This window comes from Cygnus olor, chromosome 2, assembly GCF_009769625.2.
Source record: "Cygnus olor isolate bCygOlo1 chromosome 2, bCygOlo1.pri.v2, whole genome shotgun sequence".
Taxonomy (NCBI): Eukaryota; Metazoa; Chordata; class Aves; order Anseriformes; family Anatidae; genus Cygnus; species Cygnus olor.
The window spans coordinates 109,157,239-109,172,295 of NC_049170.1; the positions used below are offsets into that span (position 1 = coordinate 109,157,239).

General features: G+C 48.2%; 1 long non-coding RNA gene across 2 annotated transcripts; it reads right to left on the bottom strand.

The window, feature by feature from the left end:
- Positions 1–76: 76 nt before the first annotated feature.
- LOC121066509 lies at positions 77–13,091 on the bottom strand. 2 transcript variants are annotated; one of them, XR_005817806.1, is made up of 3 exons: positions 10,932–13,091; positions 7,553–7,912; positions 77–7,101 (listed from the first exon to the last, which is right to left on the bottom strand). It is a non-coding gene; the product is annotated as an uncharacterized LOC121066509 (long non-coding RNA). The 2 variants fall into 2 exon arrangements; XR_005817807.1 differs by lacking the exon at positions 10,932–13,091 and adding an exon at positions 9,162–9,847.
- Positions 13,092–15,057: the final 1,966 nt, after the last annotated feature.

Sequence of the window (15,057 nt, forward strand, 5' to 3'; positions counted from 1 at the left end):
TTATTTATTGGTGTTCCCTTAATGCTTTGATGTGCACTATCATTTTAATTTGAACTGTATCTTTGTGAATTTATTGGGTTTTTCTGGTTGTTTCTTTTTTTTTCCTTTTTTTTTTTCTTTTTTAAAGGAAAAAGGTCAAATGCATATTTTAAGTAACTGGAATGTAAATCACTGGCCTACCTGCATTCCCAAACGTGATTTTAAAAATGTTTTTGATTTGAAACAAAAGACACAAATTTGAAAGCCTTTAGACAGAGGAGAGTGTTTTTATGGCTTAATGATTTGGGTTTTCATAGGATTATCTATCTAGTTTGTGTGTGGACAGGAAAATGTAAATAGATGAATGTTTCCCATAATGTAAAAAGAGCAAATTAATAAAATAATTAATGCACTACTTGTAAGAGCTGTGGGTTTTCAATACAAATTCACTCTCCCGGAACCGCCAAAAGGCTTCACTTGAGGTGGCCGAGGATAAAGGCCCAGCCAGCGGCCTGTTTTTCTCTTAGTGCTCATAGCCCAAGACCAATCCTGCCAGGTCTCGGGCGCAGAGCCGTGCTGCCAGCCCTGGCAGTGCCCTCAGCACAGGGCTCCTCACAGGCCAAAAATCGCCATCATCCCACCCCTGATCCTCAGGAAAACCTCCGAAGACACTTCTGCATGGGGGCTGTCCACACCTCGCTGGGGTTGGCAGAGGTTGGGCGGGAAGTGGCCAACGAGGCCTGGAGCAGCTCTGCGCCGCTCTGTGTTTCGCCACACGAACTCCCTCAGCGCCATGCTCATCTCCAGGGATGGCCGAAATATCTCTGGGGTGCTGAGCAGAAGTGGCTGGGCTTCCTTTCACCTTGCCTTCTGGCTGGGTTTTTCCCAGTCCGTGTAATAACAACAATCACCAAATCCTGTAGCAGTGTTTCCAGATGATGTTACTGCCCTCGGCTGTACCAGCAAATGCTGGCATTTTAACATATTTCAGTCTATAAGCCTCACAACCATATGAATAGCATGCCAGCGATGCACCATGTACCATTTGTCCACTCTTGAGACCCAGGGAGATCAAAAAGATTCGTGATCTAGAGGCAGCAAAACTTCAGCTAAAAGTTTTACCACGTTTTACTACTAAGATCTGACAGTGGGATTTCCTTTCATCTGCGGGAATTCACAGTCTCCCTGGTCACTCATAAACTGATAAACTAGGGGTGCACCCTCCCCCCCACCCCCCAAAAAAAAAAGCCTTATTATTTAAAAACCTTCCTGCAGTGGCTGGTATCTTTCTGCAGTGAGGCCACATCAGAGAGCACGAGATAGCAGACCTGTTACAGACTGTTGTCTCACTGGAAGAATGGCAAAGTCCAAGCTGTGGCTCATAGCCCTGCCTTTCATGCCTGCTTAAGGTAAACTTTATCCTTATTTATACTCAGTGTTCCCTTCCAGCTCAACGTTCCCTCCAAATTATGAGCCTTCCCCCACAAACACAGCTTGTTGACGCTTTGTCTGCCAAAGTTTGTTCTCTCATGCTTTGGATATTTATTTTTGCAGCACGCAATAGGCAAATAACACATTTTAACCATCCCTTTGGAGCATGCTCGCCCATCGAATCTGCTGAGTCTGTGCTAACTTGGAGACAGACAATATTTTTTGATAGCAATTCATAATACTTGGAGTGGCAGTCAGCCCACGAGGTTCTCCTTCCCCACTGTGCATCAGAAGGGGACAGCCACGGTCTGCCCGAGCAGCCCGTGATGCGCAGGTGGGTTTGCACTGAGCAAGACTGCCACCAACACCCACAGTCAAAGCCTGCCTGTCCCCTTTCCCTTTAGTCTGGTGCCACGCCAAAGGCCCCCAAAAATTGCCGTCCTGCCACACCAAGCTCATTCACAACCTTCATTCCTCCCTTCCCCGTGCTGTTGATGCAGGAGGGAGGTTTTCGCAGCGCCTCTGCTCCTGCTCAGCTGCCGTCGTAGCAGGAAAGGTAGCTGCTATCGCCTGATTCACCAGGATGCGTTTGAATGCCAGCTGCAAAACATGACGTGACCGGCCTTTTCAGCCAGCGGCCAGGCTTTCCCACGCTTGGGTCTGATCAGCAGGCAGCACCCTTTTGGGTCATACAAACGAATACAGCCAGTCTTCTATTTCTCTGTGAGTCACATGCCCAATCTGCAGCAAGACAAAGAGACAAGGAAAGGAGCAGGGCTTCCTGGTAATTGTGTTTTTCATGGTTCTCTTCACTGATCCGGTAACAACATAATCATAGAAATCAGAGCCAGAAAAGCTCTACTGGGGCATTGTGTGAACGTTGTCTTCAAGATCGCTATCTCCCAAGCTGTGGCAGGTAAGTCATCACCTCACCGGTGCTGCTCCACCCAGGGGAAGAAAAAAAACATGAAAGGGGAAAAAAAAATAGAGAGAAAATACAGACAGAAAAGAACCAAACTTACAAACAAACAACCAGCCTGAGGATGGCCATCACCTCTGGTGGGTGAGCCCTGGTGCAGGGGCCTCCATCGTATCTGTCTGCGTTGAGCAGTCCCCGTGGTGGGGTGCCTGGTTTTTTCTCTTTCCCAGCCAAGCAGAATGGAAGCAATTATGGATTTTGCCAGCTCTATTCAAAGAAGAGAAATGCTGGAGTGCTTCAGCGCCGCCGGAGAATCCAGAGGATGCCCAGCCCCAGAGCGTCCCCAGGAAGCTGCTGCTCTGCGACATTTTAAAGCTGTCAAAGGTTCGCAGAAGGGGATGGGCCTTGCGAGGAGTTAAAGCAGTACAGCAGTGAGAAGGATGTTTTCTGTGGGCCAGGTATCTCATGGAGGCACGATAAGTCACTTGTGCAAACAGCTGCGTGCTGAGGCACAGGGTTCAGGCTGGAGGCTGGAAATTGGGAGCGTAGATGTGAAATGGCAAAAGGCAACCCCTTCCTGTGCAACTGTCCCATTTCCCCAGCGGGATGCCAAGCCTACCAGCTATCCCTGGCTTTTAGCTATAAAGAGAGAATTATCAAAGGCATGTCCTTAATACAGCGTGGCTTATTTTTCCTATTGTACTGGCTATCGGTGCTCAGAATTGCAATCTGGAATTGCTTCACAAGTGCGTGTTCAGCGCTGGATTGCTGTGGTCCTTGAACCAGAACTGTAATCATTCCTTCTTTTGTTGTATATGCTCCAGAAAGTGTGTAGCAGTGAGATGTTAATGCATTGCATGAATTGGGCTGTGCTATTTGTCATCCTCTAGCATGTTCTTTTTTCTTTTTTTTTTTTTTTTTCAGTGGGGGAAGGTGGTGAAATAAGTGTTCATGGTAATAACTCAAGGTGCTCCAGTTGTTTTCCTAGTCTTAGGAAGAAAACTTTCCTATCACATGGAAAAAAAATAAAATACTGAGACTTCTTCAATTTGTAGCTAGCGCTGGCAAATCACATCTACCCTAGGCCTAAGGGGAGATGGAGACATCCGATGCACCTAAGTGTGTGTCATTCCTCGTCTCTCTGCACAGTCACTGACAGTGAAAGGTAAAAGATTGACACTGTCCAGGCAGTTCACAGATGATGCAGCAAAACTGCCACGGCATTCAGCCTTGCTACTGGGGCAAAACAAGCACTGAGAGCACAGGCTGCAGCACTGAGAGCTGCAGCAGGGAGTCCCACCATTGGCCCTAGGGAAGGAGAAAGTGGAAAGAAGGAGAAGGATGGGGCAGAAGAGGGTGGACACCAGCATTAAAGCTGCAATAATTTAATCTGTGGCAAAAGCGTTTGCTGTCACAGTCTGTAGCAACAGCTAAAGGTGAAAATTCCTTCCCATCATGGAGCAACATTTCGTTAAATGGTTTCTGAGTATCTGACATCCCTTCCCAGGGCATCAGTACCACCACGACTACTACTTACACCACGCCATTTGCAAGCCTCAAATGTGTCAGGGCAGCATCATGCCTTCGAGCAGCTCCCTAAACCCCAGCTGAAGACACAGGAGATGCAAGTCCGTGGACAACACCAGGGCTTGCACGGGGCAGGTCTTCATCACACACAGCTGAAAAGATGCCGACTAGACAAGGACATGGCGCAGGTTTAACAGAAATAATGTAAGTTAAAAGTTCCAGGTTGGTACATGGCTGTCACTGCTCTTGGGTAAGCCCTCATGGTGGGAAAGAAGAGTTTGAGTCTTGTTCCCATCTCGCTAGCAGCTGTTTTAATCCAGAATAAACACCGGCCTTTGATTTTAAGTGAAGTTTCGCAGCTGTGATTGCAGTGTTAGGGAAAAAAAGAGACTTCACCCCAGAATAATTTCCAGTTGTGAAATTTGGCTGAGGCATAAAGGTGATCGTTTAACTACTTCAACAGAAAAACGTCTGTTTGCCAATCTCCAAGTGATCCCAAAAGAGCCATGCCTAAAGCACCTGAATTTTAAGTCACAGTCCTGCATGACAGGGTCCGATGGCCTTGCTCAGTGCCCTGACTCACCACATAGTAAATACTGCTGTGATTTAAAGACATGTAAAAACTGGTGCTTTATGCCAATGAAGCTGTGTATCTGTATAGAACGAATAGCATATTTGATAACTAGGTAGCGTATGGCTCGACCTGAATGACTACAAAATATTATTTTGCACGATTAACCTAATGTTTCAACTGACAGAGAGAGTTTCCTTTTGTTTACATCTTTCCTGGCAATAGCATCATGACGACTGCAGTCTGGCTGCAAGAATGCACAGGGAACTGGGAACCCAGCCACACATTAGCAAATTGCAGTGTACTCCCCTCACTTCTTGTCCTTTGTTTAATAGCCACGTGCTTGTCTCCAAAAGGGGAAAAAAAAAAAAAAGCTGTGTGTGTGCTGTACAGCATCACCGTGATGATTCATGGCAGCCAGCTTCTCCCAGGCAATGTCGAGATTCCAGGTAGGAAGCAGCCCCCCACTGCATTTGTCCTCTCGGAACAAAAACATATCTTAGCAGTGGACGGCTGAAAATAAATTCAAGAAGCCAAGCCAAAACAAAGAAAACCTGTTGAAGCACGCATAGCTTGTCATTAGAGCGTAATCCAATCAGATTTTGTTTGTCAACATTCGCGTAAGTCAATATAACGACAGTCTGAAATTATCTTTAACTGGAAATGTTTTCATGTCAAGCAGCACGCATGAGCTTAGCGTTAATGGTCGAGGGCTTTCTAAGTGTCAAGCGACACGGGTGCTGGCACAGCTTCTCTGTCTGCCCCACTGCTGCTGCTGCAGCAGGCACGGCCACCACCACCGGGCTCCAGCAGCTGCGTCACAGCAGGGATGCTGCTGGCTGCGAGCTTCTTCCCACGGCACGCTCCTCAGCACACTGAGCAGACATCATGCTGGAGGAGACATGTATTTTCTCCTTACATTGCACTGATCCCAAGTCAGAACCCCCACCAGTGCAGGTGAAGGAATCTGCTTACACACCAGCAATTGCACCCACAGTAATTGCACCCACCTGGGAGAGAGGTTTAGCGCTCAGATGATCCAGCCTTTATTCAGACCTCTTCATATCTCATCTCTCTTTCAGCTTTTTTCAATAGGCAAGACGAAATTCTGCTCCCACACCTCAGGAGCCAGTATATTATATTTGCTCTGGACTTTCAGCATTGTAACTGGGAGCAGAAGTTGGATCTGATTTTTAATTCCTCTCTCAAAAGGTCAAGGAAACATGAAACTGCAAAAGCCTAATTCTTCTCTGTGCCACATTTGCGTAAACCCAGAGGGCAACATGGCAATGATATTTTTAATGCTTTTTTTTTTCTTTTCACCTTTTCAATACAAAAAGTCCTTTGCACATCTGCTGACAGCTCACACAGTAACACACTTATTCCCACATCGCTCCTTCTAAGAAGTTGCTTCTGATGAATATTGACAGCACCTAAGAGGGCTCCAGCCACCACGGTGCAACCATGGTAAGAGGAGCAGGGGCTGAGCAGGGGTCGTGGCACAGCCCTCAGCATCATTGGGGGGGTTGGATCTGGTTCCCCACAGTCACAGTCCACAGTATTGGTCACACATGTGCATGGCTGTTGTTAAATTATGAATATCATAAGAAGGTGTTCAGTGGGATTTAATATTCCTACTAGCGCGCCTCCAAAGACCCAGCTGGAGGCGCTGCATTGTGGTGGGCTGAACGCCGTGTGAATGTTGATTGTGTCTCGTGGTGTTTGCTCCAGGAAGGAGCCCTGCACCAGAGTAACCTCCTGTGATCTTGTCATTTGTCTTTGGTAATGGTTTGTATGATTTAAAGCGTCACAACTGAGCACATTTGTCCTTTTACCACTACTCAGAGAGCGTTTGTTTTACAAAGAGATATGAAGGCAAAGTCTTCCACCTAAAGACTTCATCAACCTGACCAGGAACTAGTTGTCTGATATAAACCCCAAATCCAATACTTTTTCTGCAGCTGTAGTACACTACAATAAAATATGGCCTCGCCATTCCGCCAGCCCTTGCCAGGTAAGAGTGATTCAGCACAAGCAGGGCAGGACATCCCCTTGCTTCTCCCGAACAGGAACACGTTGTCCCTTAAACCCAGTCTGAGGAAGTCTGTAGAAGAGACGTACTGATAACACGTGGAGATACGTTAGCAGCTGTGGAGGAGCCTGCAGCAGAAACCAGGTAAGTTAATATTACACACCTATATGGCATGGGCAGGCACTGCAGAATGGCTTTTGGCCCAGCACCAAGCTTCAGAAAACACTGCAGGCCAGCTCCGTGCAGGCGGTATCACGTTCGGAAAGGAGGTGGCAGCTTCTACAGCTGTGGGTGTCAAGACCTGTGTGCGGCTCGGCTGTCCCCTCCTCCGGGTGAGGACGAGGCCTCTGGTAGGCCTTGGGAGCCGCGCTGCCCCATCACGCACGGCCGGGCCACGCCGCGCCGCCGTCTATCAACCAAGCACACACAACTCCTTCGGAGTTCAAAGGCAAAGTTGCAAAAGACTTGTTATTCCCTAGAGTGCTCCCAAGATTTATGTACTGTCACCCATCCAGGCAGCGAGGGATGTTTACCTGTACCTGGTGTCAGCTGAGCTCAGGGAGCAGCAATGCGATTACAACACTCACGCAGTCGAGAACGGCTGCTGGCTTGTTGTGTCTCCTCACTTCATTTCCAGAACAGCTCACCAGCGGCAAAAATAAATAAATAAATAAAATAAATACTAAAACCATCACCCAGATCCAGACCCAGATCCAGATTCCGAGGTGTGAGCCCAAAAGCATCCCCAGCATCCCCCTTCGCCCCTGCCATCGCAGCCCTCGATTTCATAAACTATTAATGCTTCCCACAACCTGCAGCTCATCTGGGGAGGCTCAGGATGCTGGCCCCCTCCAGAAAAGCTCGTACCTTTTCACTACAGCCCCTGACACCACCCCACACACGCTCACACACACACACACCCTGTGGGGCCATCACCGGCGAGTCCAGCTGCGCTGCGCAAACACCGCCGTGCCCTTTCTCCTGGCACAGCAACAGCACAGCCTTCACTCCCAGCTTGCCAGAAGGCTGCTGTGGACACGAAGCGGCAACTACAGACGCTTTCCCAAGGTCTGGTTAATGTTTCAGCACCTACCCATCACGGATTGTACTTTGAGCCATGGCTGGCATGTTGTTGGTGATCCTGGCATTTAGAGTCTTGTTTCCACCAGTTGGGTGCCTTCTCTTTTTTTTTTTACGAGGAGGTCAACACGAGAAATCTCGTGTCATAGTGAAGCACTTGGTCTCCGCCTACTTCAGTGAAAAACGCTCTGCCATCAGCATGACTTTGATTTCCGTGGACTTTGGGGCTCTTTGCACCTGAGAAGAGGCTGAGCCACGGATGGAGGCTCTGAGCTCAGCCGACAGTGCAAAGGTCCTGTTTTCCTTGTAGTGAAAAGGTTCAGGGCCGGGCTTCTGTTTTAAGTTCTCGATTATCACAGTAAATCACGAGGAGCTGTAAAGTACATAGAACAGAGATTGCACGCTGGTTAAGAATTATCGCTGAGGTGAAAAAAACAAACAAAGCCAGCACAACAAACTTGCACCCAGTTTCGGTAGCGCTGCCCCACATTCTTCTGCAAGCTGTTCTGCACCTGTGCAACACTCGCAGCCTAGGAAAAATGATGGAGCCTGCCCTAAAAGCAGGATGTATCCTCAGGCATGGCATAGCACAGCTGCCAGAGGTGTCTTGTCGGTGTAACCAAGCAATGGAGGGCTCATCCTGCTCTCTTGACATCTTTCTGCAGGTTCTTCAACACACAAATTAAAGTAAGTCAGGTGAAGTACCAGAGTCCAGTGTCATGTTAGTCGTCTTGTGCACCAAAAATAATAAAGGTGAGGGAAAGGATCTGGTTTAAGTGCTACAAAGTGCTGTTGTTGTGAACGCAGTGATGGATGCACTCCCACGCTATACCCAAACTGTCTCTCACGAGGGTTTGCAAAATCTTTTGCAAATCTGGGAAAGAGGAAAATTCCCATTTTGCACAGAGTTAAAGTCCTGCCTGACAGCTCCCCAGCTGCGGGTTGTGCCCCGCTGTGCTGCTGCTGCCTCCTGCCTTGGTCAGGCTCTGGCGCAGCCTTGGCTCCCCTCAAGGTTCTCAAAGAAATTGTTTTGTCTCTTGCTGTCAGATTCACCCACCCACGTGCAAATATCCCTTAACTGGCCAAAGTCATGGGGATTTAGAGGCAAAACATGAACACTGCAGTCCCTGTGGCTGTTTGGAGAAAAAATGCAGCCAAAGGACCCAGCTCGCTGACTCCACTGGTAAATGCCACCAACGTTCATGAAAAGAGCTCTGGAAACCTCTCAGCTCCCAAGGCTTGCACAACTGGGCTGTGAGCAGTTCGGGGACACACTCACAGCAGGGACAGGAGCCCTGGGAACTTGCAGAATGGTGACACAGAAGAGCCAGGCTTGCTGAGCTATCCAGCTGTGATCCACGAACCGAAAGCTGCAGCAAGAGCCATCTTCCCGACTCCCCCCCCCCAGCCTTGCGAAGCATCCCTTCCTTTATACATTTGCATAAGTGCCTGACATTTCCTGCAGTCCTTGGGCAGCAGGTAGAGCTGTGCTTTGACAATTTACGTCATCAAAGGCAGATTACGCTGCCATCACCGGAACAGTTAAGATTTTACACGTTTTTAGATATCTTTTTTTACAGATCAAACCCTGATGTATCCCAAGGAAGTGAGCTCAGACAAACCACAGAGCCGAGGAGCGGGAAGGACCGTGTTTTTCTTTTCCTTATCCCTAACTGAAACGTTTGCTTCTTTCCTAGGGCTTCCTCAACACCCATAGGTGTCCTCCGGTACCAGGCAGCACTTTCTGGCTGCCTTTTAAAATCCGCAGGGCCGGGCTCCCAGGATGCCTCGCAGCGGGGGATTTCCTCGGGAGGAAGCGCATCCCGCAGGGAGGGAGGCACAGCGAGCTCTGCCTCGCCCTTGCGCAAGCGATGCACCGGGGCTGCAGCTCTCCCCGCGCCTTGCAGGCGATGCCCAGCCGGGAGCACGTGAAGGAGGGCTGGGGCAAGGCAAGGATGGAAGGCAAATCTGAGGGGGAACAAAGGGGCTGAAAGCAAGTTCCCTCCAGGTTCAGCAAGCATAGCAAAGCGGCCAGCAGGGTCATATTTCCTGCCTCGGCAGAGCCACAAGCAAGTCATTTTTTGAGGCAGACGCAGAAAGTCTGACTAACGCGGGCATCAGCTGATCCGTGCTGCCCGCCTCACTCGCTCGACCCCGTGGGAGGAAACCTGAGCTTTCTGTATCACCGCGCTTGGAAGGAAATTTCTCACAGCGGAAATACCTGCTGCTTACGGGTGTAAATAGGAAGGAAAATGATGCACGCACACCCCCAACCCCCATGGATGCTGCTTGTTTAAATTAGAGGGAGCTCAAGAAACTGCTCGCTGGCCAGGGGACCCACACTGCTCCTGCCTGCCCCCACGTTCCCAGCCAGGGGAAGGAGCGAGTGGGAACTCTCCCACCGAGAGGTGCCCCCATCACCCCCTCCTGGGGTCCAGAAGATAGTAGGGGATGCCACCCTCCCTTCAGAGGGTGGGCAAGACCTTCCCTCTTGCCCCCAAGTGAGGGCAAGGAGATGACGGAGATTAAATTGGCTGAAGCTGCTTGCGCAGGAGCAAGGGGGTCCAGGTGGAGGGACTGGTAGCTTTACTACACGGTATGTGCTTTGCAGATGTAAATCTACGAACTACAAGGAGATATTTACAGGAGGTTTTCCCATGTATCACCAGCTAAGGGAGAAAAACTTTTGAGGAAGCCTTTGTAGAAAGTTGGCAGCGTATCACTGAAAATACCTTGGCTGAGCACAAGCCAGCTGAATTGAACATGAAGAATGAGTTACAGCAGCAACTGCCTAGGTAGCATTTTATACGATAACCTGAACTAACCTTTAGCTAAGGTTGGCAGAGGAAGGTCTGCTTCATACCTCACCTGCTGGGAAGTCCACCTGGGGAAGCTCCTCGGTTCTTAAAAACACCTGATGGATTTTATTGCTAATTGCTCTTCTTTTAGGTTTATGTTTACCACAGCACAGAAAGCAGAAGCTAGGAAAAAAAAAAAAAGCCAGACTACACAGGGAAGATGTGCGTTCTCTCATGAACAGAAGTTGGTTCGTTTGCATCAGAGGAAGATTTGTTGTTGTGGTTAGTTTAGTGGACTAGCAAGGATCAGATGACTTTCCAAACAGTACAAAACTAGTCAAAATAATCTCTAACCTACTTAAATGGGCTACGCATAGCATTATGTAAGCACTGTCAAGTCAAACGGACAGAGACGATAGAGGGAGAGTTCAAACAAGGAATGATACTAGAAGTACACAAGAAAACAAAATAAGACATTCAGCACAAGGTCAGGCAATCAGAACATCGACGCTAGAAAAGGAAGTGAAATTACAGGCTCTGGCAAAACAGCTGAATGCTTACTCAGTAAAATTGCAAAACTGTTGTGATCCTTACCATCAGTTATGTGTCTGCTGTCCAGAACTTCTTCCAAGGCAAGTTACGCAGATTCACAAAAGCAAGCTGGAGGCCATCATGTGCTTCCCACAATCAGTCGAGTGATTTTTTTTTTTTAAAGTAAAAAGTAGTTCTAGTAAAATCTATTAGCTGGTGGCAAATTATGATAGAGAGTGTCTTTTCCAGCAGCAGCTTCTAGAAGAGAGGTCAAAAGCCGAAAGCCCCTAGCCAAACACTAAAGTGTATTCACCAATAAACAGAAAACAATTTTGCTCCTGCAAAAGACCTAGAACACTAGAGGCGAAGTTGCAGGAGGAAAAAATACTCATTTTTATGCTGTAACTAGATAGGACACAGATAAGTCTCTCTGGCCTTACTTGTTCATTTGTAGTGGAGGAAGCAGGAGCACGCTTGAGGCACATGACATGTAATTTGCCAAAGACTGCAGGGACTTCAGAGGCAAGACAGAATGTTTTCTGAATGTTGATTGAATACTATACTGGCAGCACTCATAGGCCTCACAATTGGGAATTATTTCCTTACTACTGATAAAGATTAATATTCTCCAAAAGTAGCTGAGCTTTTCCAGTCCATGAAATACTTTGGTTTCTCTTCAGATCATATAAATATGATTCTGTATGTCACTGATGGAGGAGCTCCAGGAACCTCTGCCTGGGCAGCATTTCCCCAGCTGTATGGCAGTGATGCAGAGACTCAGAGAAGCCACAGAAATGTATGTACCTGCTGCAAAACCCACAGCACCAGACTGAACGGCTCTTGCCACCGTCAGGTCAGTTCTCTTCATTGTCAGCTGAATGATTTGACGAAAGGCTCACAACAAACACCACGTGCAGGGTTCATAAATGCGCAGGCAAGTTCCTTGCTGCGAGAGGCTCATGCTGCCGCACACCTACCGGCAGGGCTCACTGCCCAGGGCTGGCTGCAGTTGGAGGAAACAGCCACAGCCGCGGGCCGCGGTCTTGGAGAAGTTGTCCAAGCACTAACGGGGATAGGCAGCTGTCAGCTGCACGCAGTCAGCCTATCCTCACAGGCACCCAGTTAAGTCACGGTTTCAAAGCGCTGCTGCTTGTACACACGTCTACAGGTTCGTTACACATCGGTGCAAGCAGCTGAAAGGGCAACAACACTTAGGTTTCTGTCTGTCAGTGGAAACACATGAAATCTGACCAAAACCCTGCTCTCCAGTGGCACAGGGAGGAGCTGGGAGGCAGCTGTGACCTACTCAGGCCTGCACCAGCCTAGGCAGCTGGGATTCATGTTAGGTAGCGGGGCCGCATGGCGGTGCTACACCATGGTGTGCAGTTCTGCTGTCGGTGCCTACCCCAGTCTGCAAGCCTACGTAGCCAGCCTGGTGACACTTGCCAGGGGTAGTCCCGATGCCAAGGCCTTCAGAAAGCTTTGGAAAGGTGAGTTGGAAGGCAAGTGAAGCTGCATTTTCAAAGGGAGAGGTGAGCAAAATTGCTGAATGCTACAGCTTTGTGCTGTCAGCAGCCACGGGTGCAGAACTTGGATGGAGAAGGCAGTCAAGAGTTTTGGCTCGGTAGTGCAGCCATAATCGCTTTTTGTGACTTTCTGTGTTTGCAAATCTCCAGGCACTCGTTGTCATGACAGAGACCAGAGCAGACACTGAATGGCACACAGCCCACGTGGATGCAATTACTACGTCTGGAACAGCAACAGCTTTAAGTGACGTTTTGCTAGAGAGTGGCTCGTCTAAGCTCTTTCCCCTTAGTCCGGACACTGGAGCTGATGGAGAAGAGCCTGCTAACCTAGGGAAATGGGACAGGGACGTAAGAGCTCAGGCAGTCACTGAACAAGAGACTTAAAACAAGTCATGTCCTGAGAAGCAAACACGCACTGTGTTTGTGCCAATAATCCCTACTTGGCAAAAGCCACGGGGAAAGTTGACAACTGCAATACGCCAAGAGGAGGAAGAAAAAAAAAGAAAACCCAAATGAACTTTAAAAGAGCTAGGAAGTACTACAGGAACAGCTCTCAAGTGCGAACAAGAAAAATGCTTGGTGAAAACTCACCTTGACGGGTGGCACAGAGCAGCCTCCGTGCTGTCGGCCAGGAGCTGAGGGCTGGTGAGGGGCTCCAGGAGGCTGGATTTCCACTTTCCTCCTCTCCCAGAGGGAAACTGTGATCGCTGTCCCCCCTCCCCCCAGCTATTTCACCAAGCCAGCCACATCTCCAGCTTTTACCTACTTTCTTCTGCCACTCCTTTCCTGCTGAGGTTAGCACCCGCACCCCTGAAATCTTTCCTCCCCAAGTACACGAGGCCAGATGCAGCTCTTTGATGGTTTTACGGACACACACGTTGAGCTCATGGCAGAAGCCAGGAGGTGTGTGTGCAATGCTACAGCCCCCCCGGCATCCCACAAGATGCCTCCCCCCCGCACGCACACATGGGGAAATGCCGGCCCCAAGATCCCCTCCTGATAGTAATCATCTTCGCTGCAAGCAGGGATTTATCACACACAGCTGCCAAGTGTTGTTTACAAGACGCAAAAGCCAGGAAAACAAGGTTGACTAAGTCTGCATGCGAGCTGTCTCAGCTGGCGGAGATCTGTCATGCCTCCCAGGTCACTCAGGCTTTTCCCGGCCACGCACTCCCCAGCACGGCACGGCAGTATCAGCCCCGCATCGCAGGTCATTCCCAGCTGGCGTTTGCAGGCAGAGCTTGGTTTTTGACACAGCCGCCTTGCAATGAAGTTTATCGCTGCAGCAAAAACAGCTAAACTGTCACTGCCACTTCTTTTCACTACTTTTTTCTTTTCCTATTCCATGGCCAAACGAGCTTCCAGAAATAAACTTTCCCTTTGTTCTCACGAGGATGAGTGGCTGGCACAGGCAGGCTTGGATTCGTTAGTTGTTGGGACTCCTGCTCATTCTGGATCCTAGCTCCGCCTGATGCCCGAAATCTACCTTCGATAATTTTTATCTGGAGTTAACTTCAAGTTTCAGCGCTGAAAGAATAGATTCCGGCAAACTTCAATAGCCTGAACCAAAACTATCAGTGCTAGATTACAGGAAAGCAGAAACTGCCTTTTGATATTATTTTAGTGGGTACTCAATATGAGTCATTTTCTTCCTCCAAGTTAAATAACACCTGAGGGTAGAGAAAAGCCATTTCACTGGGTGCCAGGTGCTACTCAGCCAAAGGGGTTTGGCTTATGACTACAGCTGAACTCCTAGATATAGCCTTAACACAAGTAACTTTAAAAAAAGAAAAAAAAAAAAAAAAGGCCTAAGGCAAAACCGGTCAGAAGTGAAATCCCCTGGAAAAGTGTCAGCAAAATGGAAATACAGCACTCATAGCAAGGGGAGGACTTTGGTTCTGTTACGCTAATGTCACTTTGTGTGGAAGAATGGCGAACGATACCAGCAGCGATAACAGCAACGACCACAGGCTTACTACTTTAAATGAAAAACTTGAATGGCAAGGTTTTCTTCCTCGTCCTATCTACATTTTTGCAGCTGTTCTGGTGGAACTACAGAACTGGTCAGCTCAACAAGCAAATTTCCCTCTCTCCCAAAAAAACACTGATTTTTTAAAATTTCAAATACCATAGTAAAGAGTAATTATCTCTGAGAATGCCCTTTGATGATCTGGTCCCCCACTTTTACCCCCCAGCACACTGGCAACCTGCTTTTGAACAACAACAAAAAACAACAAGAAAAAAAAACACATGGCAAAAATATTTGCTTGAGGTTGTTTTTTCTTAGCCAGTTGCCTGAGGCATGGGCATAAGGAGTGTTGCAATAAATTCTTTGTTGCATGTGGACAAGAAAACATCTTACAAATCTTTACCAAAGATGACGCTCCATTTTTGGGTCTCTAGCACCCTTTAAGAGCAAGCATCTATACCACAAAAGGATTTCTTCAACTTCCCCCACTTTTCCCTCAACACTGACCCCATAGTTGCACAAAAGCCTACTCTGATTAAAAAAAAAATAAAAATGTGCCTAGGTATTCCAAGAAAAGTAGTCTAGAAGCACGTTATGTCTAGACAAAGGGATGGGACTTGCAGCTCTTTCTGGATTCACATGGTATTCCTTTAAGACAAAGTCTACAACCACGTCTGGCTATGCTCAGAACTAT